We start from the raw sequence: 27,331 nt of genomic DNA on the forward strand, positions 1-27,331 counted from the left end.
TGATAGAGAATGTAGCTCATTTTTGAGCTGTATGACTCGGGAGTGATTCGTATAGTAGAATCGTTGTTCTAAGGTTCGCCAGATAGAGGCTGAAGTGTCTAGGTTGAGAATGTAAGGTAAGATGGACGGGGAAATAGTAGAAAACAGAGCCACGGAGAGATTTTGGTCGATGAGCGACCATGAAGAAAATTGGGGGTTGAGAGTGAGCTGTCCATTAGCAGTAAGAATATGTTTTGGTGGGCAGAGAATATTCCCGTCTAGGTAGCCGGAGAAGTGATTTGCGGCAAACAGCTTGTAGATGGCCGTCCGCCAGGTGGGGTAATTGTCGGGTAATAGATGAACGTTGATCACGTTCTTGATGTTTGCAAGAAGAAATTTGAGGGTGGGAGGAATAACTACATCAATGGAGGTGGTCGTGACGTCGGACGTCAATCCCGCAGGAGGTGGTGTGTTCGGTGCGGATGCCGACGAGTCTCCCATTGTCAATCTCACACGAGGATGAGCCGTTAGGCAAGTGGCTCTGATACCATGAAGATACAGGATATTCGACGACAGAACAGAGGAAGATGAAGGTGAACAGTAAATCTCATGATTTTCATTGATTATTTTCTGTGAAATACAATTGATTATATAGCTAAAGTTGCATATATGTAAAAGACTGTATTAACCCTGTTAGTTATACTAAGCTATCGGATGTCAGAACGTCGTGGGGACATTTCCTGTATGCGGAGCGTGGAGCAGCTAGTAGTGGGGGAAGCTGTCTCAACAGATTATATGTGTGTTTCTTCTTGTACAACTGGTAAGAAAAATTGGATATATTATATAGAATATATGAAGGAACCAATGAAGTCAAATAATCTTATATGTCCTAATTGCTGCAAAATTAAGAACATTTCTACATGAAAACTAAGAAAATAATATCTGACATGTAAATTAGGTTTACTTAGATCCTAACCGCATTGCATGCACTAGGTAGAGAATTATCTAACTCTTAAAAGGTTAATATATTGTGTTTCTTACTTGATAGTTTTGATGCTAAAAGCACTCCATTTATGATTTAAAAGATTTGAATATTTACTCTGTTAGCAATTTATTAAGATCACACATTGCTTACGAGCAAAATGTGAGTGAAAAATTGTTAGATCCAAGAGAAAGGAGAAAAGAGAATATCATGGTACTGAAGGTAGATGACACAGCTAGTAATAGCTCTAGAGAGGATAAAAATAATGATAGCTCTAATAATAAGCAAATTTGAGAGATTTCTGAACAAGAACAATTATCACCTCGATAAGAACAAAGATAAGAATAGTAAAAGTAATAACTTTTCTTCTGACATGTATATAATGAGTGTAAGGAGCTGAACATTTGAAGTCCAAATGCCCATATCTTAAGAGCCACCCCATGAAGGAAAACGTTAACAATAAGCCTAATGCAGAAAAGGGGTAGCAAAAAAAATCACTTCAAAAAAAATCACTTAGGGAGATTTATGCTCAGACACATTTGAACAAGAGCCTTAGGATGATGTAATAAATTTAATACATGATTCAATTGTAAACTTTGATCAAGATGTGATATGCGGGCTATTCTATGATAAACTATTTTAAATGTTTGAACAAATTCATGATTCATATAGGAAGCTAAGAAAATAGCATATAAATCTCCAAAAGGAATATTCTAATTTAAAAAAGTAAGCATGATACTTTATTTAAAGAGTATTCTAATTTTAAAATCGAATAAACTCGTTAATTAAAGAGAATGCATTATTATTAATTAATTTTATTTATTTAAATAAGAAGCATATTGACTTAACCAAATTATATGACCCCTTGAAAGTTGAGCATATTAAATTAGAGGAAACATGCAAATAACTAGAAAAACTTGAATTAAAAATTGATACTATTGAGCATGAATAATTGCCTGAACTAGCTCGCAATAAAATTTTGTTTGATTATTTGTTAAAGAAAATAAGTGCACTTAAATAGAACACTGACGAGATTATGCATTCATAGTCATATCCTAGGATACAACATGCATCACATTTCTCTTGAAAGAGGTACAACCACCAACATATGTTTGTGAACCCATTCTCAGGTGTTAGGTGCTATACTTGTGGTATAAAAGGACTCATTTCTCGAACTTGCACATTATACTTTATATCACACCTATTTTTGTGGCATAAAGTAGCATCACCACATGGCATGCATGACATGTATTTACTTAGTCATATGTTGGGACTGAAACCCACTTAGGTTCCCAATTTTGATGTTTAATTAACCATGTAGGAGTGCTTTTATAAATGATCAAGTGAGAGCAAAAGAACTTGGACAACATATGCATCTCTTAACTGGAGATCTGAAACACTTAATGTTGCTTCAGACTAGGAATAAAGGTAAAGATAAATCAAGAGATTGTACTACTAAAAATATAGCACTTGCAAGTATTACTATATAAGTTAATTAATTATAGGTGTTAAATAATTTATAGAAGAATACATAAAACTTTTTAAGCATTATTCTGTTATGATAAAACTTTTAACATAAAATTTATTTCTTTATATGGGTGTTAGTTCGTAGATCTCCTTTTTGAAGATGTCAAAGGGAGAGTAAAATGTTGATAGTTGTCCCTTTATTTTCATTTGTATATGCCATAATTTTAGTTCAAGTTGTTGTGTGCATATTAAATTAAACAATAAATGAATTAAAAATAATATATATCTCCCAATTTTTTAAAATAGATATGTTAATAAGGGGGAGAACTTATGTGGAAAATAAAATCAACTTATAATTCAACCAATATTGTTTGTCTTCATAAAAAATAGAGAAATTGTTGCATTCCAAAAGCCCAAGCATATGTTTTGATTATAACAAATATTAATGGATTGTATTTAATTTGTCATGTGATTTATTTTAGCATATATTTTCTGTGTGAACTGACATTTCAACTTAAGAACACACTGACCACCACTAAAGGATCAGATATCAAAATTGGATAGCATCGGATTGTTGTTTGCAAGAGACTTTCTTTTTATGGGTCAAATGGTGTTTGATAGCTTAGAAACCATATACATGCACATAGACAGGTAAAGTGAAAAATAATAATATATATTTCAATTTATTCTATAAATTATACTATACGATTCAATTATACTATATGATCTATTGATATAGAAATTAATTAATTTTTTTTAAAATGAAAAATAAAAAATTAAAATATAATAATCATATATTACTAATAGCACTTCATACTAAATGATCACTATAATTAGAAACCCTACCATCGAATTTAAGATACCTAAAATAGGTAAATTTGAATTTTAAAATTTCGACTCTTCGTAATGCATCAAATATTTCATATAGTACAATTAGTTGATTATTTACCTATTTAAGGACTTTAATAAAGGGATCATATTAAATTAGTTTTATATATCTGATTTAATTACTCATCATATTGTATAATCATTGATCATATTGTATGACATACCCAAGGAGTCTCTAGAAGATATTTGGTTCATTTTGTATTATAAAAAAATCATACTATATAAACAACCCAAGGACTCTCTAGATGAAATTTGTTCATCCACTATGATCTAATTTTTAATTTGAACTGATCGTATTGTATGGTTATAAATCATACTAGACGATCTTCGACGGAGTAAACTAAATGTACTATATGATGGTCATACCATACCATATAAATAGTTGCGGAAGAATAAAAAATTAGAATTTTTTGTGAAGCCTTGTATTTTAACAACTCTTATTTCATTTTGAAGTGACTTTTTATAATCATTAGGTTTTGAGAAGGCCTAGAGCCTGTGAGAGAAAGGGTGAAGTTTGTGATAGAGGGAGAAGATCCTTATGTGTTAAAGGGAGTGTGAGAGAGAGTTTCATATGGTTGCTCTAACCAACTTACACCTGAGTTCATTAATGCATGAAGATTCATTTTAAGGGAAGCTTTGGGAAGAAAGATCCCTTTGGTGTCAATGGTCCCGGCTACTCCACTGCTTTAGGTGAAAGTGATTTGATTCTCCGCCATGCCAGAGGAAGGTGAAAGTTATTTGGTTCTACATCACACCATTAGTGAATGAGATTTAGCTACACAACTACACTATTGGTGAAAGGGATTATGCTACTTTGTAGCATCGTTGGTGAAAAGGGATTTGATCGCCTACTCTACCACACCGAGATGGTGGAATAGATTTTGTAAGGGTTTCCCTATTTTGTTATAGCGACAAAAGGAAGGAAACAAAAGGTTTAGTACAATACTCGTTGTGGAGGACATCGATGAGTGGATATAGGTCAAGGTTGACCAAAGTAATATAATTCTCTAATGTGTTTGTCCTTATTTTTAATATTTTATTTTTTGCATTTTATTTTTTACAATTATTATCTTACATACTTATTTTCATGCAATCCGGATTGTGATGAGACTTGTGATTGATTAAAATTGTTTCTTTGTTTGAAAGCTGAGAATAAACTAAAAGAATAGAAAAGAAACAAAAATATAATTTTTTTTTCTATGAAAATCCAAAAGGATAAATAGTCTTTTATTTGCTTGTGTTAAGAAAACCAGATTTTGATTTTTTTGTGTAGAAATGTGACCTTAGACTTTATAGTTTTTTTTAATTTATATTTCTTGAAAAAAAGTAGTTATAACTCAAAAAGAATCATGTCTCTAACCCATAACTATAAAAATGGCAGCCTAAGCGCCAATCTTTAGGCCAGGAAGTGGAGGACAATTTTTTTTTTTGTAAAGATATTTGTGCCCATTTTAGAATAAATTTCGAAATTTTGTATTATAAAAATTTTAAATATGTAATTAGGTATTGAAAAAAAATTAAAGTAGTCAAAATCGTTCATAAAATCAGCAAGACTTCGTGCTGACTCAAACATGCTGAGCTTTGTTGCCTGCCACCCAACTAACGGGTGAATTATTTTAAAAAATAATTACTGCTACAAGTTGCCCTTTTAAACAGGAGACTTCTTATAGTAAATTCAATAAAATAATTTAAAAAAAACTAAAATTGGTAGAAATTACAATAAATAAATATATTTTAAAAAATAATTAAAAAAAAAATAGTTCGAAACGAAACCTAAATCTGCATAAAGTAGAATAAAAATTGGGATTGAAAATTAAAAAAGTTCATTTTAATGAAAATTATATCAATAAATAAGTATTTTAACGATTGACTTCAAATAAAATATTGAAGCTATATTCTACACTAATTCTATATATTTTTTGACTAGATTTGTATTTTTAAATTTTTTTAAATATATATATTTAATGCATTTACTCCTATTTTATTTTAAAATGATTTTTTTGAATTTGATGTTGTAAGTCGCCCTTTTAACGGGCAACTTGCAATAATAACTTTTTTGGAAATAAGTCACCCACTAGTCGGGCAACTAGCATATGACTCAAAAAGTCTAAGTCGGTACGAAGTCGCATATTTGATGCACGACTTTGCCTATTTAAAAATATTATTTTTCAATACTTAAAAACAAAATTAAATTTTTAATAATACCTAATTTAAAAAATTTTCCCTCATTTTAACGTGTCTCTAACCAGTGTAATTGGATGGGCGCACCATGCGATCCGTTCTCCAATTTATACTTTGCCCTAAAATTATAAAATTCATACAGTGACAGCCGTTCAAAACCATTATCATATAATGGAAAACACACGGCCCTATATACATAGGCTAACTAAAGCTATTAACAATTAAGTAGAAAAGCTTACTCTCAATTAAATTATCTTAATGCAGATCAGCTTCTAATTCAAAAGTTGATCAGCTTTCTCCTCTGTGCATCTTCAGCTTCTCAAGACGAGTAAAGGATGCAAATAGGATTGGGAACAAAAGAATAATAGCCCAGGGGGAAAAGGCCAGTTTTGGTTATTCGGAAACCTAGCTATATAAATATTCTTCCTGCTATTTCCAGTTCCTAGAACCTAGGGAAATGGTGCAGCAATAACATCAATAAATAAAATAATGAATGTTATGATGATGGTCTTATCTAAAAAATAAGATCTAAGACAAGTCCTAAAGTTAAAATCAACAAGTCCTACAACTTAAAATAATTGAAGAGGCTAAAGATCAAGCAAAGGTGTCCAAGCACATGAAGGTTAGCCATGATAATGGTCAGCTGATGAGACAATTAGTTATAAAGATTCATTGTTTGGCTATAAAAAAGACAAGAGAGGGAGATGGAAATTCATATTTAATAGAATGGAAACCTCACTCTTTGACTAGGATCCTAGGTCCAATACCGAAGCCTTCTTTTTCTTCTTTTTTTTACATTTCTTTCTTCCTTTATCTTTACCCCTTTTGATTTTCTAAACTTACTAATAAATATTTGGCTATTGAAATTTTATAAAAGCCGAAATTTCTTTCCAATTTACTTAAAAAGTTATTCTCCTAAGCAAATCATGAAAAAGAATCAGAGAAAGAAAAGTTACCTAGTTTTTCCATAAGAAAACTCTATAAATGATTTTTTTATCATAAACTAAGAATAAATTTTAAATTAATTAAAAACTAAGTGCCATGCGTGCCATCTAATTTGGTTGATTAGGACCCTAAATCATGAATTTAATTCACATTTATACTATAATAACTGCCGGCCACTATATTAAATTTAGGAGTGTTAAAAACTTATACAAAAGCTAAGTGTCGCTCTCCCACAGGAATAAAACCAAAACGTTCGTGTCCATAAAGATGAAATGTGACATCATCGGGGCACAATATTGTAACAATTTAAGTATTATAAAATATTAGAGAGTGAGATAGCATGATGGAATATGGAAAAACTATTTGGGTTGAATATATTGGCTGGCGTGGGATAAGAAAGAGCATGCTTGGTCTGGGGACATGAGAGAAGCGTGTGATTTGAGCTTTCACTGCTTCCTCTGTGACTGGCAAGATTATAGAACCAATGAGGGCCTTGCCTTATTTTATTAACATGTATAAGGATAAATTAATCATAGAAGAAGCATGGAAATGCCTAATATTTTAATGTTATAAAAATGAAAAATGACATAGATCGTTGGGGACCTCGATACATGCTATGCTCTTCTATCACCATCTCTTTAACTTCTTCCCTATTTTGAAAGTATAGGAGCAGCTTGTGGTCCCTTTCTTTGTTCTTCTTTTCTTGTCTTACTCTTTTATGTCTTTCATAAATTTATCTTCTTCTATTTATCTATCTAGTGTAAGAAAAATGTTCCAATGGGTCAGCTTTGTACTCCGTTTTTTATAATATATTTCTGTAATTATCTTATTGTTGATGAAAAATGGAACAATACAAAAGATTTTGCTTTTTCTTTTTTAAATTTATTGCTTGAATATAATTTTAATGTAACATGGATTCAAGCTCAGGACTGCAGTAAATTTATTGCTCCCGCATTCATCTGACTGTTACTTTTCCGAGAATTTTTTTTTTGGGGGAAAATTCCGAGAATATTTTCATATAGGAAGACAAGGAAAATAACACTTGCATAAAATTCAATCAGCCCGTAACAACTCTCTCTCTAAAATAAAAAATAAAAAAATAAAAAATCACTGATATGAGATATAATGAATTATTTAGGCTTCATTTAAGATACTTTTCTTTTTGCTTTATAAAGCTGTTTTTAGTGCGAAATTTACATTAAATCAGAAAAAAAGTAAAAATTAAAACTGCCTCAAACGAAGCCTTAGTTTAAGTTCTACTTATGAATAAAGAAAAAGAAAAAAAATTCGTTCTTGGAAAAATTATCAGTAAAGTTATTAATTTCTATTCGAGAGTTTTAATTTTGAGCTATTTAGTTGATTCAAAAACTATATTTTATTGATTGTATACTTTTATAAATATGCTATAAAAAGCCAAAAAGATATACTCGTGCATAAAATAAAAATTTTAGACTGGAATAAATAGTTTTGTTGCGGGCTAGAATATACACGACGATTGAGTTAGAAAATTTTTGTCTCAATATTGTATGGATATCCAGCATACAAATAGAGGAAAAAATGTAACAACATAATTTTTATATTGAAACCATGAAAAAGGGAAAAGCCACGGGGTCACGCCTAGTTGAATGGATTCCACTAGTGTTTACTTAGATTACAAGTGACTGACTCATCCATGAAATTGAAGACGATCATATTACAATAATCAACTCCTGGTTTGAATTTCTGTTACAAACAGTGTTCGAAAATACAATGATGTTATGGTGGTCGGGCAAAAATCCGACTTCAACTGACGGTCGGTCAAAATTCTGACGCTAGTCGGCAGTCGAGTAGAATTCCGGCATCAATTGGTAGTCGGGTGGAAGTCCGACAGTGGTTGAGGAGGAGTCCCTTCGTTCGTTCTCTTATTGCTTCCTTACTTAATTCCGTCGTTGGCCGGTTGTCGAGTGAAAGTCCGACGTTGGTCGAGGAGGAGTCTCCTCATTTTCTTCATTCTCTTCTCTTAATACTTAGGGTCCCCCTCATTAGAAATGGTGGTCTATTTATACTTTTCTGAGAGTAGCGTCACCAGTAAATAAGAAGAAGATCAAGGATAAATTATGAGTGGTTTGAATGGACGGCCGATGTGGAATCCTATGATCATGGACTGTTTATTGAGCATTTGAATGTCTTAATGATATTGGAATTAATTCGGCGATCTTAGTCTCGTTGAATTCACCTCATCGAGCCCTCGATTCGATTATAAGCACGCCATATTTTGAAATTGTTTGGTAATCCAAATTATATATTAAACCTTCCAAATGTGCTTCTGGTCTTTATTTTGGACTCATTAGGGCTCGGATTGTGTTGAATTTGGTGTCGTTTGGTTTATATTTTCAAGACGTTCAGTTCTACTATAAGTTTGCTGAAATCAGAATTATGATGGTCTGTAATTTAATATTTAAAATTTCTAATTTAATTTTTTCCTCGAGATTGGTGCCCGATCAATAAACTTCATGATGATACATCAATTCTATAAAATTTATACTGAATCATGCTACAACAGTAGATTCTTGCTCTATATATATATATTACTAAAAATACAATTAAATTTCATTAAGAAATACATTTTTAACTAAAATAAAAATGCAAACAAAATATCAACTAATAATAAATAAATTCACACACAATTATTTTTTCTTACCAGAAAATACAAACAAATATACTGCTCAACCTAAAAGAAAAAAAAAAGCAGGGAAACGGTTGAAATGGATAAAATTGAGGGTGTAATTTGATATTTTTGGATGGATAAGGTTTGTTGGCCTCGAGTCACCGCGGTATTGCAGTTGAGAATTGGCTTTTGCATTCAGACTTTTTTTTTTTTTTTTTTATTATATAGTGAACGGGTTGTGCTTTGAAGGACGTGAACTCCGAACCAAATGCTACGGGCTAAGTTAGGAAAGTTGTTTTCTTAAATAATAATTAAAACATTTTAAATTAAATAGATTTTAAAAAAAATTACTTGACAACATTTCTTTTTTTGGCTAATATATGATAGTAAGTCAATTATTACGTCCTCCGACCGGACGCAGAGGAACGTCTGGTCGGAGGCCAAATCCCGCCAAAAAACGAGTTGTACCGAGCAAATACCGAGCAATACCAAACAATAACGAGGAATACCATCATTTGAAGACTCAATACCGAGTTATACCGAGCTAAACCAAGAAATACCGAGTTATACAAAATTTGTACCGAGTTTTTCCTAGAAAAACTCGGTACAACTCGGTATTTCTCGGTACAGCTCGGTATAACTCGGTATTGGTCTTCAAAGAGCGGTATTCCTCGTTAATATCAAATAATACCTAGTTGTACCAAGCAAATACCGAGTTTTTTGGCGGGTTTTTGCCTCCAACCAGACATTCCTCTACGTCCTTACACCCGACGTAATAAAAGTTCGAAAATAAGAGCCCTCTCCTCTCAGTGCGAGAAATAAGTATTGTACAAATGAAGCTTCATTTGTCAGCTCCAATTATACAAAGATTATAACGAACTAATTGCTAGATACAAATTTATTTGTGAATCACATCCAATCAGTTAGAATTAGAAAACTAGGTCATGTTTGCGTGAGTATGGAGAATTAAAAAACATACTGGAATATGTAAGAAAATCTCTTAGAAAGCACATATGGATCCCAAAGATCCAAAATATCTCTTCACCATTAGTTTATAGGGGTACTGGTAGGTCTATTCTAAAACAGGTAGAACGTAAAATATATAACATGTTTGATTCATACATGTGCCCAAGATAATCAATGTCCACATGGAATTCAAACTTGAAGTTGCTCTCTCCACCAATGTGAATGCCATGGGTGACTCTTTTAGAGTGATCGTCTTGGGTGATTCTTCGGGATCTAGCACATAAGGAGAGTCTGTAAAGATGAATATGTTAGAAATGATAGTGAGTCCATAAAGACACTAATTGGGCCCTTACACAAAATGGAAGAATCCCATTGTATGGAAATCGCCCTAAACAAATAACTAAATCAACATATGCAATCATAGCTAAAGGCAACTGAGATGTATGGTTTTTGTAGCTAGATCAAGGATAATTGTGAAAGTTTGTGAAAAGTTCATATATGTTGTTAAACCTATGCAATTGTCCCAAGGCTAACTAGGGGGGGAGGGGGGATGGTGAATTGGTTATTTAAAAAATTCCTCTTAAAAATAAAGAAAAAAAACCTTTTAATAATTTTCACGATTTGACTTTCTTTAAAATAAGTTTTTTAACCACAACAACAAATTGCTGAAAATAAAATGTGGAAATAGAAAAAGAACACAATAATTTATAGTGGTTCGGTCCAACAAGACCTACGTCCACTCCCTGAAGACTCCCTATTCAGGTATTGCACTATTACCAAAGTGACTCTCCTTTTGCCCCTACAGTAAGGCGGAGAAGCCTTTATAATTTTCCTCTCTTCCACCAATCCCTGGTGTGACAGAGTACCTTTGTCCTTTCAGAACCTCCAAGTGTTCATAGAGTATCATCGTCCTTTCATACCCTCCAACTGTTAACAGAGTACCGTCATCCTTTCACACCCTCCAAGTGTCAGCAGAGTACCGTCATCTTTTCACACTCTCCAAGTGTCGGCAGAGAACCAGATCTTCTCAAGTGATCTTCTCTCAAGCAACTAGAAAGAAGAAAGGAAGATAATTGACAAAAAAATAAAAAAAGATTTTCACCTTTTGAGTAACCTTGTGAATCATTCACACTCCACTTGCAAGAATTCTCTCTTAAGCACTCTCTAAAGCCAAGATTCGTCTAAGTCAGTTTCTAAGGACCTTTTATATCAAAGACACAAAAAATCATCCAGAAAATAAAAAAAAAAATTAATTTTATGTGTCCACGATCGTACAGTACGATCGACAATTATCACGAATAAATTGTATAAAAATTAGCTCGTGCAATCTTATACGAAATATTTTCATACAAGCATATCGTATAGTATGATATGTATATCATACAGTATGAACAATAACCAAAAAATTCCTATTCATCTAAATGAAAATGTTCCCCATAATTTTGTACTCTAGAAATCATCTATATGAACTCCATATTGTCCTGGATGAACAGTTCAAAAAAATTACTTATTTGTATGGATGAAAATGTTCCCAACATTTTTATTCTCTAGATGTCATTTATACGAACTCCAAATCGCCCGGGTTTGAACAGTTTAAAAAATTTACTTCTTTGTATAGACGAAAATGATCCTAATATTTTCATATTCTTGACATCGTCTATACAAACTCTAGATCGTCCTGGATGAATAGTTAAAAAAATTTACTTGTTTGTATGGACGAAAATGATCCAAACATTTTTGTACACTGGATGTTGTCTCTATAAAACCAACTTCGTATAGTACGAACATAACTTAAAAAATTTTTCTAGTTCATGGTTTGATTAACTGGTTGTTGGAGAAAATAATTGAACAAATTACCCTGTATGAATTGAAATCGTATTGTACGATTAGTTTAAAATTTTATAAATTTTTAAAACTCACAGTATGTGTGTGCACGATTACTTAATTACAATCACAGTGTGTGTGTGCACGATTACTCAATTACAATCACACTCTCTCAGACTCAATAAAATTGTAAAAATATAGACTAATTATAATGAACCCTAAACAAATCTGACTTGAAGTTTTCAACAATCTGGAGTATGATTTTCCTAAAATATTAGTACACATAAACAACAAAAGCAATATATCCAATATATGTTAGGAGAAATAGTAATCAAAATAATAATATTTGTAATACCTAAAAACACACATGATATGAAAATATAGTTATGAAAACTAAGTTGCAATAGTTTGGTGGTCATGACTATGGATAGTTGTTGTGGAAGTTTAGTGGTCATTCATGCCAATGCAATTAAACTCTTGGGGTCAAATTGGCCTGGATGACTCCTCTGATGGGACTTGTCGAGGATGATGAATTGATGCTCTAGCCTACCAAGATGATGCTTCACACTATGTCCCCTCTAAGAGATTATTATCATAGGTCTATGAGTTGGTCATAGCAAACATGCAATGAGGTTGCATTCCCTTCAAGTAAGTTCCTCTCCTAAGTGATGTGGGCACTTCGAACAAGTCTCTTAGCTGAATCCTAATAGAAACCTAAGTATTACATATATTCATATATACTAGTATATACTTAGCTCCCCGAGTCACATGAACCTTTGAAAAAAAAGCTACAAAAAGAGCATGTGAATTAAAAATGAACATTTATTGCTTTCTTCAAAAAGTAAAAAGGGAGAGAAAGTTGAGATCATTATTATAGCCATGTGTATCATATATATTTATCATTATAAATTTGGTTTAAACCATAGAACCTAATTTTTATGATAATCTCACGTTCTTTTCTTTAACTTCCAAATACTAGTTTCTAATTTACTCGCAATGGCTAGCCTAGTTCCCAATAAGCTTGCTAATATGCCTCTTAAGGTTGCAGAAGGTCATTATTAATACAATTTGTTTTATATTTTAAATTTTCATTTATTGCATTAAGTTTATCTCACTTGATGAGTTTGTACATGCAAATTCATATAAACAACATGAAAAATGAATGAAACTAGCTGCAACATAGCTCCAAACAATGGAACGCCGCACCGTTAAAGCAAAAATTTTGACCTCAAATTATAGAGTAAGTCACAACAATATCAAATTTCTTAGAACCATAGCATCGTCCAATGAATCGCAGCAGTAGATTGCCTCATTGTCGTAATATGGACCAAAGGATCGTAACATTGAATTGCCCTAGCACCTTGTTGGAGCAGTTAATCCAATTAGTTTTTAAAAATGACACAATTATCAAGTCAGAGCTTCACAACAAATATCTTCCTCCGTACTGTAACTTCTATTCATTTAAAGAAAATTGTAGCACTACCACTCATAGCACCGTGGTGCAGTGCTAGTTATTAATAATTTTGCCAAAATATTAGTTGTGCAAGAAAATTTATAATTTATACTCAATTTTTGGTAGGACACAATATAGAGTGGGGGTGTGTGTGAAATAAGGGGAGAGAAAGGAACATTATATTTATTATTGCAAGAGACATCGGGTACTTTCAACCCCTAAATTTGAGTAAAAATTTGTTTTATGTTTTTTAAATGACATTTTATTTTATTTATATCAGCTGAAAATGCTAGTTGAAATTCATTTATGGGCTTATGGTTTGATAAAAATGCATGTTTACATAGATTAGATCTCACCACTTTAAACATTGCAATGATGTTTCTAGTCTTCTAATCATCATTTAATTTGTGTATAGGCCTTGCACAAAGTTAAAACCTTGTGTGATCTACATCCTTGATAGAGGTGTAGTTCAATCAAATTAGAGAATTAGAACATAGTTATTTCATGTATAAAGAAAAGCTAGATAGAACTTTGGAATCTTTAAGTAGAAAGTTTTTCTAAAAACACAAACAAACCCAATAGCGATGTGGAGTTACATTTGCTCTAATTCAAAGTACCAAATTGGAAGATCAGTCTTTGTACATATGAATTCTTACATATTATAAGTTTGGGGTATTTTATCATAGAATTTGATCAGTGTAATTTTTATTTACTTACATAAATCAGCATGACCTTTAATTCCTGTTAGTAAGATAAATTTAGCAATCAATACAAATAGTACTAAAGTAATTTTTGAGATCATTCTAATGCTCATTGTAATAATAATCAACAAATCATATATTACTTGAAATGACATTTGCACTTACTTAGTAACCATTTTGTCATAAGTGTAGGGTGTATTGTTGTTGCAATAAATTAATTAAGTTATTGGCTAAGCTGCAAGGGACATAAAAATGTTATCTTTTTATTCACTTTATATTGCTTGGAGGATGGATTTTTTTTTTTTCTTATTTTAGTTATGTTCAACCTACTTTTGTTTGTAAGGTTGTTTATTTTGTTGCATTACAAGTTGTTAGTGTAGAAGTTATTTTTTTTATCAGTAATTTTTTGTGCAAAATATTGTGAAGACACGTATTATTACTATTTTTACTTATTTAACAATGAAGTATTTTTTATTTTTTAGAGTATTGTAGCTGTTGCATGCATAGTAGATAACACTTAGAAGATCTATAATTTGAACCTGAAATTGAAAAAAACTTTAAGAAAAATTAGAAAAAGTAAATAAAATATATAAAAACATAGTAGAAATGGGAAACCCAATTCATGAGGAGGATGAACTTGGACACTTCAGAGATTATGTTAATCCATTTATTAATGACAGATGCAAGAGTATTAATATACCCAATATTTAGGATAAAAACTTATAACATAAACCTTTGATTATTCAAATGGTGCAGAAGTCACAGTTGGGAGAACACTTCTATATGATCCAAACTTGCATATTGCAATTTTTTTTTTTAAATTTGTGAAATATTTAATTATAACGGAGTCCCTAATGATGTCATTTGACATAGGTTGTTCTTATTTTAATTAAGAGACAAAGAAAAGGTATGGTTGAATTCCTTTCCACCTGGCTTCATTACTACATGGATTGATCTTGCTTATAAGGATTTTGCTAAATACTTTCCAGTACCTAAAAGTAATAAGCAAGGAAACTACATTACAAATTATTTTTAATTGAGAAGAGGAATCTATTTATGAGGCTTGGGAATGCTTAAGGAATGACTTAGGAAATGCCTGCATTGTGTACTACTAGATTGGTTGATAATTCAAACCTTTTAAAATTAAATATAGGCTATGCTAGTGAAAATATAGATGTTAGTAATTGAGGTTCAATAATGTACAAACCCTTTTGAGGAATCATATGATTTAATATAGGAGTTGGCCACTAATAACCTATAGTAGCCTTATAATTGAGTCAATCCTTAAAAAAATACAAGAGTTTACGACTTGGATGCACTATTTATCTTGACTTCACAACTAGCAATCATTTATACAAAAATTAATAAACTATGAATTTGTAAACATCAAGGAGGACCTATACTAGTTCATGAAAATAAATATGAACTCATAAATGACTCTATTTTATTAGAAGTAAAATGTTTAAATGTAATGTATAATTGGTACAATAACCCTTGATCCAACACTTATAACCCTGATTAGATAAATCACCATCATATTTAATAGAATAACATTCAAAATAGGGGGAATAATTTGAATAACAATAAGGCAAATAATATAAAAAAAATTCAAACAAATTTCAACTCAATTTTGGAAACCCTAGGCCTAATTATCCTCTATGTTTTAATTTAAATAATGAGTAGAAGGTTATGAAGCCATCATTAGAAGAATTAGTTTTGCAAAAAGGGGACCCAACTTGAAGGATTAGGATCTACCATTAGAAATATAGGAAACCAATTAGGTTTGCTTGTTAATTCCTTTAACATAGAACCCTAAGGAACCCTTTTTAGTAATACTAAGGTTAATATAAAGGACAACAATAAAGATTAGTTTAAAGTCATAAAGTTGAGAACTGATATGGAGATAAAGTATGTACTATGAGAGAATGATAAACCTGATGAAAAAGAGTGAGGAAACACTAGTACAACCCAACAAACATATAGAGTAACCCAAACATAATTAGGAATTAAATAGGTCCTCAATAAAGGATGTAGAAATACCCCCACCACCTTTTTGATAATGACTTTTATAATAAAACTTAGATAGGAAATTCAATAGATTTCTTGAAGTATTTAAAAAATGACTATTGCTATTCCATTTTTAGAAGACTTATGAAAAATACCTAATTATTTTATGTTTATGAAGGATATTCTAAGAAAGAAAGGAAAGTTGGTGTTTTTGAGATATTTTATCTCTCTGAAAAGTTTAGCTTCATTCAACAAAGTAAACTTCCCCAAGAACTGAATGAGCCTGGTGGCTTTACTATTCTTTGTTCTATATGGGAAAATTTCTATTGAAGAGCATTATGTGATTTTGGAGCTAACATCAATCCTATGCTCCTTTTGATATTTAGGAAACATGAGTTAAGACAGGTACAACCCACCGCCATTACCCTTTAGTTAACAGATAAATCTTATACTTACCCTAGGAGGGTGATAGAGGATATACTGGGGAAAGTGGATAAGTTCATATTCCAAGTTTACTTTATTATATTAGATATGGAAGAATATAGAGAGATGCCAATCATTTAGGGGATACCATATCTAGCTACCAAGATAGAAATGATTTATATTCAAATGGGGAATTTGATGATGAGAGTACATAATAGACAAGTGACTTTGAATGACTTGATATCTATGCAATTTCTCAAGGATCCTAATGGGGATAAAAGCTTTAGAATTGTTTATGTTGAGAGATGTATGGAAGAGATAATGGAATATATATGGTTTGATGATTTGTTAGGAAATTCATTGATTTAGGATGATATAGGGGAGATTAATAGAGATATCGCTCATATATTATATGTGAGAGATTAGACATGTATTCCTTTCGAAAATCCTTGACATTTCTTCCTTTGGGAAATCCTTAAGACCTTCAATCATTGAAGCACCTTCCTTAGAGTTAAAAACTCTTTTTTACCATTTAAAACATGCAATTTTAGAATATAAATCAACCTTACCCATTATTATCTATACTGATTTAGAATAAATTTAAGAGGAGAAGTTAATCAGGGTTGTAAAAGTCATAAGAAAACATTTTAGTTTTACAAAATAAGAGGAATTAGTCTATCATTGTGCATGCATAAAATTTTGATAGAAAAGAACTCCCAACCAAGGGCTTATCCAAAAAGAAGGTTAAATATTGCTTTGAAGGAGGCTTTAAGAAAACATATAACTCAAGTGGATGGTTGTAAGAATTATCTATGCTATTTTTTATAGTGTTTTTCTTAGTCCAATTTACTATGTGCCTAAGATGTGATGTTTCACTTTAGTGGCCGATGAATAGAATGGGTTGATACCCACTATAATGGTCACATTTAGAAAAAATTGTATTGACTATGTGAAGCTAAAAAAATCCACCATAATAGATAATTCCCTTTAACATTCATTGACCAAATATATGATATATTCGTAACCCATCCATTCTATCACCTTTTAGATGGATACTTAAGTTATCATCAGATTCCTCAGGTAGAGGATTAGGTAGGATAAAACCACATTTTCTAGCCCAATTATTATACTCACTTTTTTGTAGAATGTCATTCATACTTTAGAATGCTCCTAAAATATTTTAAAAGTGTATAATCTCTATCTTTTAAATAAGATTGAGCAAGACATTGATATTTTTTTAAATCATGTTTCTACATTTGGTACTTCCATTGACTCCATCTACAACATTTAGAGGTTATTTTAAATAAGTGGGAAAAGACATCCTTAGTGTTGAATTAGGAAAAATGTTAGTACATGGTCGCAAAAGGATTCATCATGGGTCATACGATATCTAAGAAACATTTAGAGGTGAACAAAGGAAAAATTCAAGCAATAAAAATTTTGTCCACCTCTCACCTCTATAAAGGTGAGATGACTTTCTAGGTCTTGCTAAACTCTATAATATATATGTTACGAATTTTCTAAAATCATAAAGCCATTATTCAAATTTGAATGCTTGGAAACTTTTGAAACCATAAAAAGGCATTTGATTACAAAACCCTTGACCATTTCTCTTGATTAGTCACTTAATTTTACACTTCTATGTGAGACTAGTGACTTTATTATTAGAGATGTATTAGCTAAGAAAGTAGAAAAGAAGTTTCATAACATTTTGTATGCTAGTAGATCTTTAAATGAAGCCAAGATTAAATGTGGAACAACTAAAAAAAAACTTGATCATATAGTTTTTACTTTTGACAAGTTTAAATTATATTTTACAATAATGAGAGTTATAGTGTACAATAATCATTCTGCTCTCAAATACATGCTTACAAAAAAAAAGTTTGCCAAACCAAGCTTCGTACTATGGATTCTTTTGACGCTAAAATCTTGGATAAGAAAAGAACAGAAAACCAAGTTGTCAGTCATTTATCTAGATTAGAGTTGGAAAAACCTTTGCATAAAAAGTATGATTTAGGTTGAGATATTTTATGTTTAAGTATTGTATTTTATAGGACCGTTATTTCCATCTTTTGAAAACCAATACATTTTGATAATAGTTGACTATGTGTACAAATAGATTGAAGGGGAGGAAATGCCCAAAAATGATGATAATTTAATTATGAAAATTATAAAGAATAATTTTGTTAGGTTTTAAATGCATAGAGAATTCATTAGTCATGGGATAAGTCCTTCATATAATAGAAGAGCTGAAAAAAAGAATTCAATATATGGAATACACCAAAGAGCAATAACTATTTATCATCCCTAAACAATTGTTAAGATGAAATTTTAAATAGGGAGATTAAGAAAATTTTGAAGAAAACTGTAAATCCTAATAGGATGGATTGGTTTGTGAACTCGGATAATATATTATGGGCATATAGGATTAATTTTAATAACTCCCATGAAATATCGCTCTATAGACTTATTTTTTATAAAATCATCAACTTATAGATAAATTATAACATAATACTTTTTGGGTGGATAATGAAAGTCCTTATAGGTTGTTAAACCTATTACAATTGTCCTAATATTAACCAAGAGGGGGGGGGGTGGGAATTGGTAATTTAAAATTCTCTTGGTAAAAAATAAAAAACCTTTTTTATATTTTAACACAATGAAAATTTTCCCAAAAATTAACTTTTCAACCAAAAAATTAAATGTGTACCAAATGAAAAATGCAGTAAAAATTAAAAAAAAAAAAACAAACACAAAAAATTTACAACTGTCCAACAAGACATACGTCCACCTCTGAAGACTTCCACTTTAGGTATTGCACAAGACATATGTCCACTCCCTGAAGACTTCCTCTTTAAGTATTGCACTATATCAAAGAGATGCTTTTTTTGCTCCCACAGCAAGGTGGAGAAGCGTTTATAATTCACCTCTCTTCCACCAATTCCCGATGTGGCAGAGTACCATCATTATTTCACAGTCTCCAATTGTCGGTAGAGAACTGTCGTCCTTTCACATCCTCCTGGTGTCGGTAGAGAATTGTCATCCTTTCACACCCTACTAGTATCGGCAGAGAACCATCATCCTTTCACACCCTCTTGGTGTGTCAACATAGAACCAGATCTTCTCCAAAGATCTTCTCTCAAGCATCTTTAAAGAAGTAAGGAAGAGATTTGAGAAACCTATAAAGCGATTCTCACATTTAGGATACCTTGTGAATCATTCACAGATTTTACTTGTAATATCTCTTAATCCATACTCTCAAATACTCTCTCAAATCACACTCACACTCGCTCTCAAAGAAAATACCAAGAATCATTCATTCTAATCAGGTTTTTAGGACCTTATATATGAAAGACAAAAAATCATCCAAAAAACCAAAAAATTCAATTTGACCATCCATGATCTATAGTACGATTGCACATCATACATACGATCAGTTCAAAATTTGTTCATACGGTCCTGCACAAATTGATTTCATACTCTGATTTACATGTGAATGAACTGACATTGTACAGTACGATCAGTTCAAATTGAATAGATTTGTCTATTACAGTTTAGTACAAATTAATTTCATTCTCTGGATAATGTATTGTATGAACCCCATATCATACAGTACGAACAATTTTAATTAAACCAGATTTTGTTTGATATGAAAATGGACATGTCCATTTCATACTCTGGAAGTCGTCTGTATGAACCTAAGATCTTACAATACGAACAGATCAAAAAATTTACCTTTTCATATGGACGAAAATATACGTATCAATTTCATACTCTAGACATCATATGTATGAACCTAAGATCGTCTAATGTGAACAGTTTAGAAAAATCTTGAGTTCGTTCGGGACAAATTGTTATTTAGCTATTTCGTACTCTAGATGATGTTTGTATGAACGTAACATCATATAATATAAATATGACTTAGAAATTTTTTCAAATGTGATTCAATTAACTACTTTATGGTGGAATGCTTAGGTCAAATCATCCCATACGATCCAAAATTTTATAGTATGATTAGTTTAAAAAATTACAATTTTTTCTACTTCCCCAGTGTGTGTGTCCACGGTTACCCAATTACAATCACACTATCTCAGACAAGAAAAATATAAAAAGTACAGTCTTTAAATATAATAAATCCTTTTCTAATATATCTTGAAATCTTCAATAATCAACAGTATGATTTCCCATTATTTCATTGAAATGATAAAAAAGCAAAATTTCTAATATGTTAGGAGAAATAGTAATCAACACAATAAGATTTTAGAATCATAAAAAATACACATGATATAAAAACATATTTGTGAAAACTAAGTTACAATATTTTTCTCCTTTTTTATGGTGACAAAATAAATATTATTTGAGTTAACATTTAATGCAAATTTTCTTCTTAGCTCCACCTAGATGAATACTCAATTTAAATCAAGGCCTTCCCATGAAGAACAAAACAACAAAATTCTAAAAATTAAATAGAAATAATAAACAACAACTACTAAAAATAAAAATAACTCGAACAAAAACACACGAGCACCAACTCAAATAAAAACCTGAACACTCACACATTCAAAACATACATACATAATATCACATTATACACATTCACAATACAACAAATAATTACAGACATTCATAATACAACAAATAATATTATGACTCCACCTTTTGATAACAATAAAAAGGGAAGTAAATCTTAAAGTGGAATGTTTCTACAGATAAACTAAAAGAGTTAAAAAAAAAAAGGATTTTAAACCAATTGCAAATGCAATATTTTCTTCGTAAATGAAAAAGAAAATGTTCAAAATTTAAAATCAAAGAACAACTAAGATAAGAAAATTTAACCAGGTTCATTGTTCATGCTAGACAAATTAAATTAAAATAATTATTGCAAAAATGATGAGATGTAGATTAGTTAATTTCAAATTCAATATTGAATATGTTTTCTAATTAGATGGATTTGAATTAGAGATTGGATGATAAATTAATGAATAATATAAATATTTTCAATTGGTGATATTGTGCATTTTTTAAATATTCGTTGCACACTTTGTGATCTTTTCTATTTAGGCTAATTTTGTGCCTCTTTTTTCATTGTGAACCATTGTGCATTTTTTTCTATTTTTGCACACTTTGTGCATTTCCCATTTTTTTTACTTTTTTGATATTTCCAATATTATTACTCTAAATTCAAATTCCACTAATAATAAAAATAAACATATTGAAAAAGAAAAAAAAAATAATAATAAGACATCAATCTTGCAACCATTATAGTTTAGATATGTTTTTCTATAAGAACATGAAATTGATCACCTTGTCTACATCCAGTAATAATTTAATTTAAATTTTTGAAAGATTAAATTTTGTAAGAAAATTAATTTATAGAGTAAAATTGTTGAGAATCCATTTCAATGATCAACTACAAAAGATTTTTCCATTAAAAACATAAACATTTCAAGAATCGTAATTCAATGCAAGTGAACAAAATATTCCATCATTCCGTTGATATCAAGGAGCACATACAAACATATTCTCATTTCATTTTACATAACAACATGTAACTAACATCATCACTGAGAATTAAAATAACATATGAAAACACTAAACTCGTAAAAGAAACATCAAAACAACAAACTCAAAATCACATAAGCAACAATGAAAAGAAGTACATATAGTAGTCAGAGGGTCCCTGATCTAGAGGAGGTGGTGGGTTGAACATTAAAATTAACTATTCATCATAGCTATATTCGTATTGACTGTATCAAATTGACCACAAATCTAACCCATATCTTCTTGATATCTTGCATCCCGCTAATTTAAGTGATTCTTAATTTGATCAAAGTATTGAACAAAATGAGTTTCCAATCTATCAAAGTGCGCGACCATTTCCTGGTATAAATTTTGGTCAGTCCAGGTGTAGGTGCAGGTGCTTGAGTAGGAGCTCCCCCTTCTTCTTCTGAATCATCACTCTAATCCCTCCAAAGAAGTGCACAAAAAGTGGCATCACTACAGTAAACAGGGAGTGCAATAGGAGGATCAAGATGGATAATATTGTACTTCTTTTCTAAGTTGTAGGCAACTAGATGTCCTAAAGCCACATTTTTCTTTTTCTTTTGATGTGGAATTCCAATTTTAAAAAGATTATAAATATAATTTATGATGAGTTGGGCTTCATCAAAAAGTTTTTCAGTCATTATTAAATAAGTGACTATGGGATAAAGAGGTGTCATGTTAATTCGATCACCAGATTTTGGAATAATTGAGGTTCTCAAATCATGCTGGATGATCCTGAGACTTTGATTGAGAGCATAAACTTGAGACAAATGAGCCACTTGGGTGACACCTCTAAGAGTTTGATTAATATAAGATCAATCAAAGTCAGCTCTTGAGGTTAAAGTATGAGTTATAATCCCTTGGGCTCTCACATGGAGAAAGTTGCCTATATCTTCTTTTATAATCTCTACCCATGGATTAAGAACATAGGAAGTAATCCTAGAGTGGTCCCGATTAACTTTCATGTTAGCTAGAAAGTATTGGACTGTCTCCTTATGATAGCATATATAAGAGTTAGGATGAATCAAAGTTGAGTTGAAGTGAATAAGGGCATGATAGAGAAATGAAGATCACCCTGTATGAGAAGTCAAGAAGAGGTGATTTAATCAACAGAATACCTAAAGTAGTCATCTTCATTTTATTTAGATAAGAATCTATCATCCATATCGATTCTAGAAGAAGATCCCTTAGAGAGACGGGGTCGTTTGCTGTTACTAGCCATTGCTAAGATATGGGATCTAGAGGGTTTAGAACGGATGAGAAAGTGAATGAAAAATGTTTCCAAAGACCCTTCTATTTAAAGAAAAATGACCTATCTTACAATATAAAATTATGATTGTTCGTATGAATTATAATCATATGGAAAGAAAAGATTTTCATACGTATGAATGGAAATGGCCAAAAATAAAATGGCTTTTCATAAAATGCAATTTCTAAGGCATCATTTCATATAGGCTTTTTGAGCATATAATCATACAGATGAATGTGTGTTTGTCTGACATGTTCAGAATATTAAAGATCGCTTTAAATATGGTTAGGTTCATACCCTATAAAAACTAATAACTAGATCATACAGATGAAATACGACTTCATACATACGATTAGTAATTAATAACTGACTCAAATTGGATAATCGTCCCTACTCATATAAATAAAATTTCATATATCATACAATATGATGATGTCATCATTTAATACAAATCATATGAAAAACTAAGTTTTGTGTGCTCAACTCAAAAACCTATCATTCAAAAATTACAAAATTCATACAAGATGAAAAAATTTCATAAAGTACGAAAAGAACACTTAGAAAAAAATATATGACAATAAAAAATCTTCTTAAAACCATTCAACTTACATCAAATGATATGCTTCACATTAAAAATGAAAATAAAATTGAAAAATATAAAACTAAGCACACAAATATAAACATAGATTAACTAAACAAACACATATTTACAATACATCAAGGTTGTAGAATTTTCAATTTAAGTATTAAGATCAATCACACCTAACCTAGTTCTTAAGGTGCTAAATGTATCAAAGGCCAGTAGTTTTATGAAAATATTTGTAAGTTGATTTTTTGTAGTAACATGATTCAATTCAATTTCTCCCTTAGCTACATGATCTCAAATGAAATGATGCCTTATATATATATATATATATATATATATATATATATATGCTTGGTTATAGAATGTTGAATAAGATTCTTTAAAATGTATATGGCACTACTATTATCACAGAAAATTAGAATTGTGCCAATTAAAAATTCTAAATCAATCTATTGTTATTTTAACCAAAGAACTTATGCCATATAACTACCTAAGATAATGTATTCTGCTTTAGCAGCAGATAGGGTTACTAAATTTTATTTCCTAATAGATCAAGAAACTAAAAAATTTTCTATGAATTTAGAAGTTTTTGATATACTTTTCTAATCAACCCTAATCTTGCAATATGTAAATCATAAAATCAAATAATTTCAAATGAAGAGCTGTTCTCAGGATACCAAATTCCTAAGTTTTGAATTCTCAAAATATATCTTAAAATTTTTTATTGCTATCAAAGGTGATTTTTGTTGGATCAAATTAAAATCTAGCATACAAAAAAACACTTAACATGATATTTGGTCTCCTAGCAGTCAAGTAAAGCAATGATCCAATTATTCCTCTAAATTTCTTTTGATCAATAGATTTTCCCTTATTGTCTTATCTAATTGAAATGATAAACTCATTGACCTAGTCACTAGTTTAGCATTATTCATTTATATTTTTGTTAAGGGTGTCATTAATATACTTCAACTCACTAAGAAAAATTCATTCCTCATTTTGCTTTAGCCCAAAAATATTTTAGAAGTGAGTATTCTGCCAACAATGCTCTTGTAGCTTCAATCAATGTTATGTTCTTTCTTTTTACTACCCTATTCTACTGAGGGGTCTTAAGTGATGAAAATTGTGATCAATTTCTGTCCCTTTACAAAAATTTTCAAATTATCCTCCATGATCACTTTGAATTTATAAAATCTCATGCCCTAATTTCCTCTGAACTTAAGTAAAAAAAAAATCTAAATTCCTCAAATGATTCACTCTTATGAAATAAAAATTTAACCCAAGCGAATCTTTAAAAATTATCAACTATCACAAATCCAAACACTTTACCTCCTAGACATACGTGCGAACTTGTCCAAAAAGATCCATATGAATAATTTTCAATAATTTACTAGTTTTAAGATCCTTAATGTAAAGAAAGGAGGACTTCACGTGTTTTCCTAATTGACATGCACCATATAAGTGATTCTTAGTAAAATTTAGTTTGGGTATTCTCTAACCAATTCTTTTTGGATAATTTCCTTAAGATTTTTCATGCTAACGTGAGAAAGTCTCCTATATCATAACCATGATTAATCACTAACTATTTTGAGACAAAAATATTTAGGAGATTTAATAAAATTCAAATCAAGCATATACACATTATTTATTCTAATTTTGTATAGTACATTAATTCCATTTTGGCTTATTATATAGCTAGTGGGAAAAAGTTTTATAGTTTAACCCTTATCACATAGTTGACTAATACTCAATAGATTATACTTTAAGTCTTCTATCAATAAAACATTCTCAATGAAAAATTATTTAAGTTTTCAATCATACATATACCTACCACTTTTATAGTGGTATTATCTCCCAGTGTAACCTTGCCTCCTTTCCTAGCTTCTAGTGATTTGAATCATGAAGTGTCTCCACTCATATGCTTCGAACATTTGTTGTTCATATCCTAAATGCTCTCATAAGATCTTATATGAGAGTGTTTCTATAAAATAATTAAATGTTAGTCTTGGGAACCAAAATAATTTTGGGTTCTACTTTTAACAAAATTAATCTACATGCATATTTGATATGCTTTATTTTATACTTCTTTGTCTCCACTTTAGATATGATTTATTATGAATAGTACAAGTGTGTAATATATGACCAATCATTTCATATGAAAAATATTTGACTACAGGAAAAGGATTTATGAATCTACAAGAGTAAAAATATATTTTCCTAGGTTTTAATTTTTTTGGCTTCTTATCAAGCATGAAAAATTATTCAGTTGTGGGATGAATCCTATTTTCCTTAAGTGCTTTAAATTCAACTTAAAAAAATGAGTTAGCACTTTCTAAAATAGCATTATCAAATTTCAAATAATGCTCTTTACTACCAAATTCATCCATAAATTTTTTAAATTCATTTTCAAGTTCAGTGTGGATGATTTCAATAGTTCATATTGTTTGTTCAATTCATCGAAGGCATCCAATAGTTTCATGCGTTTTCTATCAATCAATGATTGATCTTTCCTAAGGATCTCATGCTCATTTTGTAATTCTAGATTTTTATGTTCAACTTAGAATGCGTCTTTTTTGAGTTTTCTACAGCAGTATAAATTTTCTCTGAAACATTAAATAACTCTTCATAGGTTAAGTCACATATCTCTTCTTGATCTAATTGATGAAGCTTGTCAGCCATCAATTACAGGTTGGTGACTTTCTCCTCTTCTTCAATTTCTAAAGAATTTAAACCTGAGTTCATCCAAAAATATTATCTACAATCTCTTCTTGCCCTTCCTTACATTGTTTATCTCCTCAACCTTTTTCTTGTTAGGATTGGCTTTAAGATTTAGACATTCCAATTTGATATATCCAGGCTTCCTACATTCATAGAAAATTACATCTTTCAAACCCTTAGCATTTTTATGAAACTTACTTTTATTCCACTATTGACATCTCTTTTGCATCCTTTTTAAAAAACTCATGAATTGCCTTATCATCAAGATAATGTCATCTTCATCCTTACTCTAAGATTAATCACTCCTCGAGCCATCTACATTCTCTTCTATGTTATTCTCCTTTTGCACCTACATCAATCAGTCTTTGAGTCACTCCTTGCTTAAAAGTAATTAGTGATCTAAGAAGATTATCAATAAAAAAATATTTAAGTCTTTCGATTCTATTATAGCAGTTATCTTTACGTCATAAGTAGTAGGAAAATAATGAAGAATCTTATTTACTTTCCCAGCATTTATTAGTTCTCTACCTAAAGCATGCAATTAGGTGACTATTTGTGTACAACTGGTATATATTTCAGTGATTGATACATTTATCTTTACGCAAAATAGTTCATAATCATGTAGAAAATATTCAATCTATATTATTTCACCTCATTATTCCTTTCATATGTGATACAAAGTTTATCCCAAATTTCTTTTCCAGATTTGCAAGTAGAGACACGTTTATAGTCTTCTAATCTAAATACCCATAAAAATTTATTTAAATATTTAGC

This window comes from Dendrobium catenatum, unplaced genomic scaffold (assembly GCF_001605985.2).
Source record: "Dendrobium catenatum unplaced genomic scaffold, ASM160598v2 fragScaff_scaffold_696, whole genome shotgun sequence".
Taxonomy (NCBI): Eukaryota; Viridiplantae; Streptophyta; class Magnoliopsida; order Asparagales; family Orchidaceae; genus Dendrobium; species Dendrobium catenatum.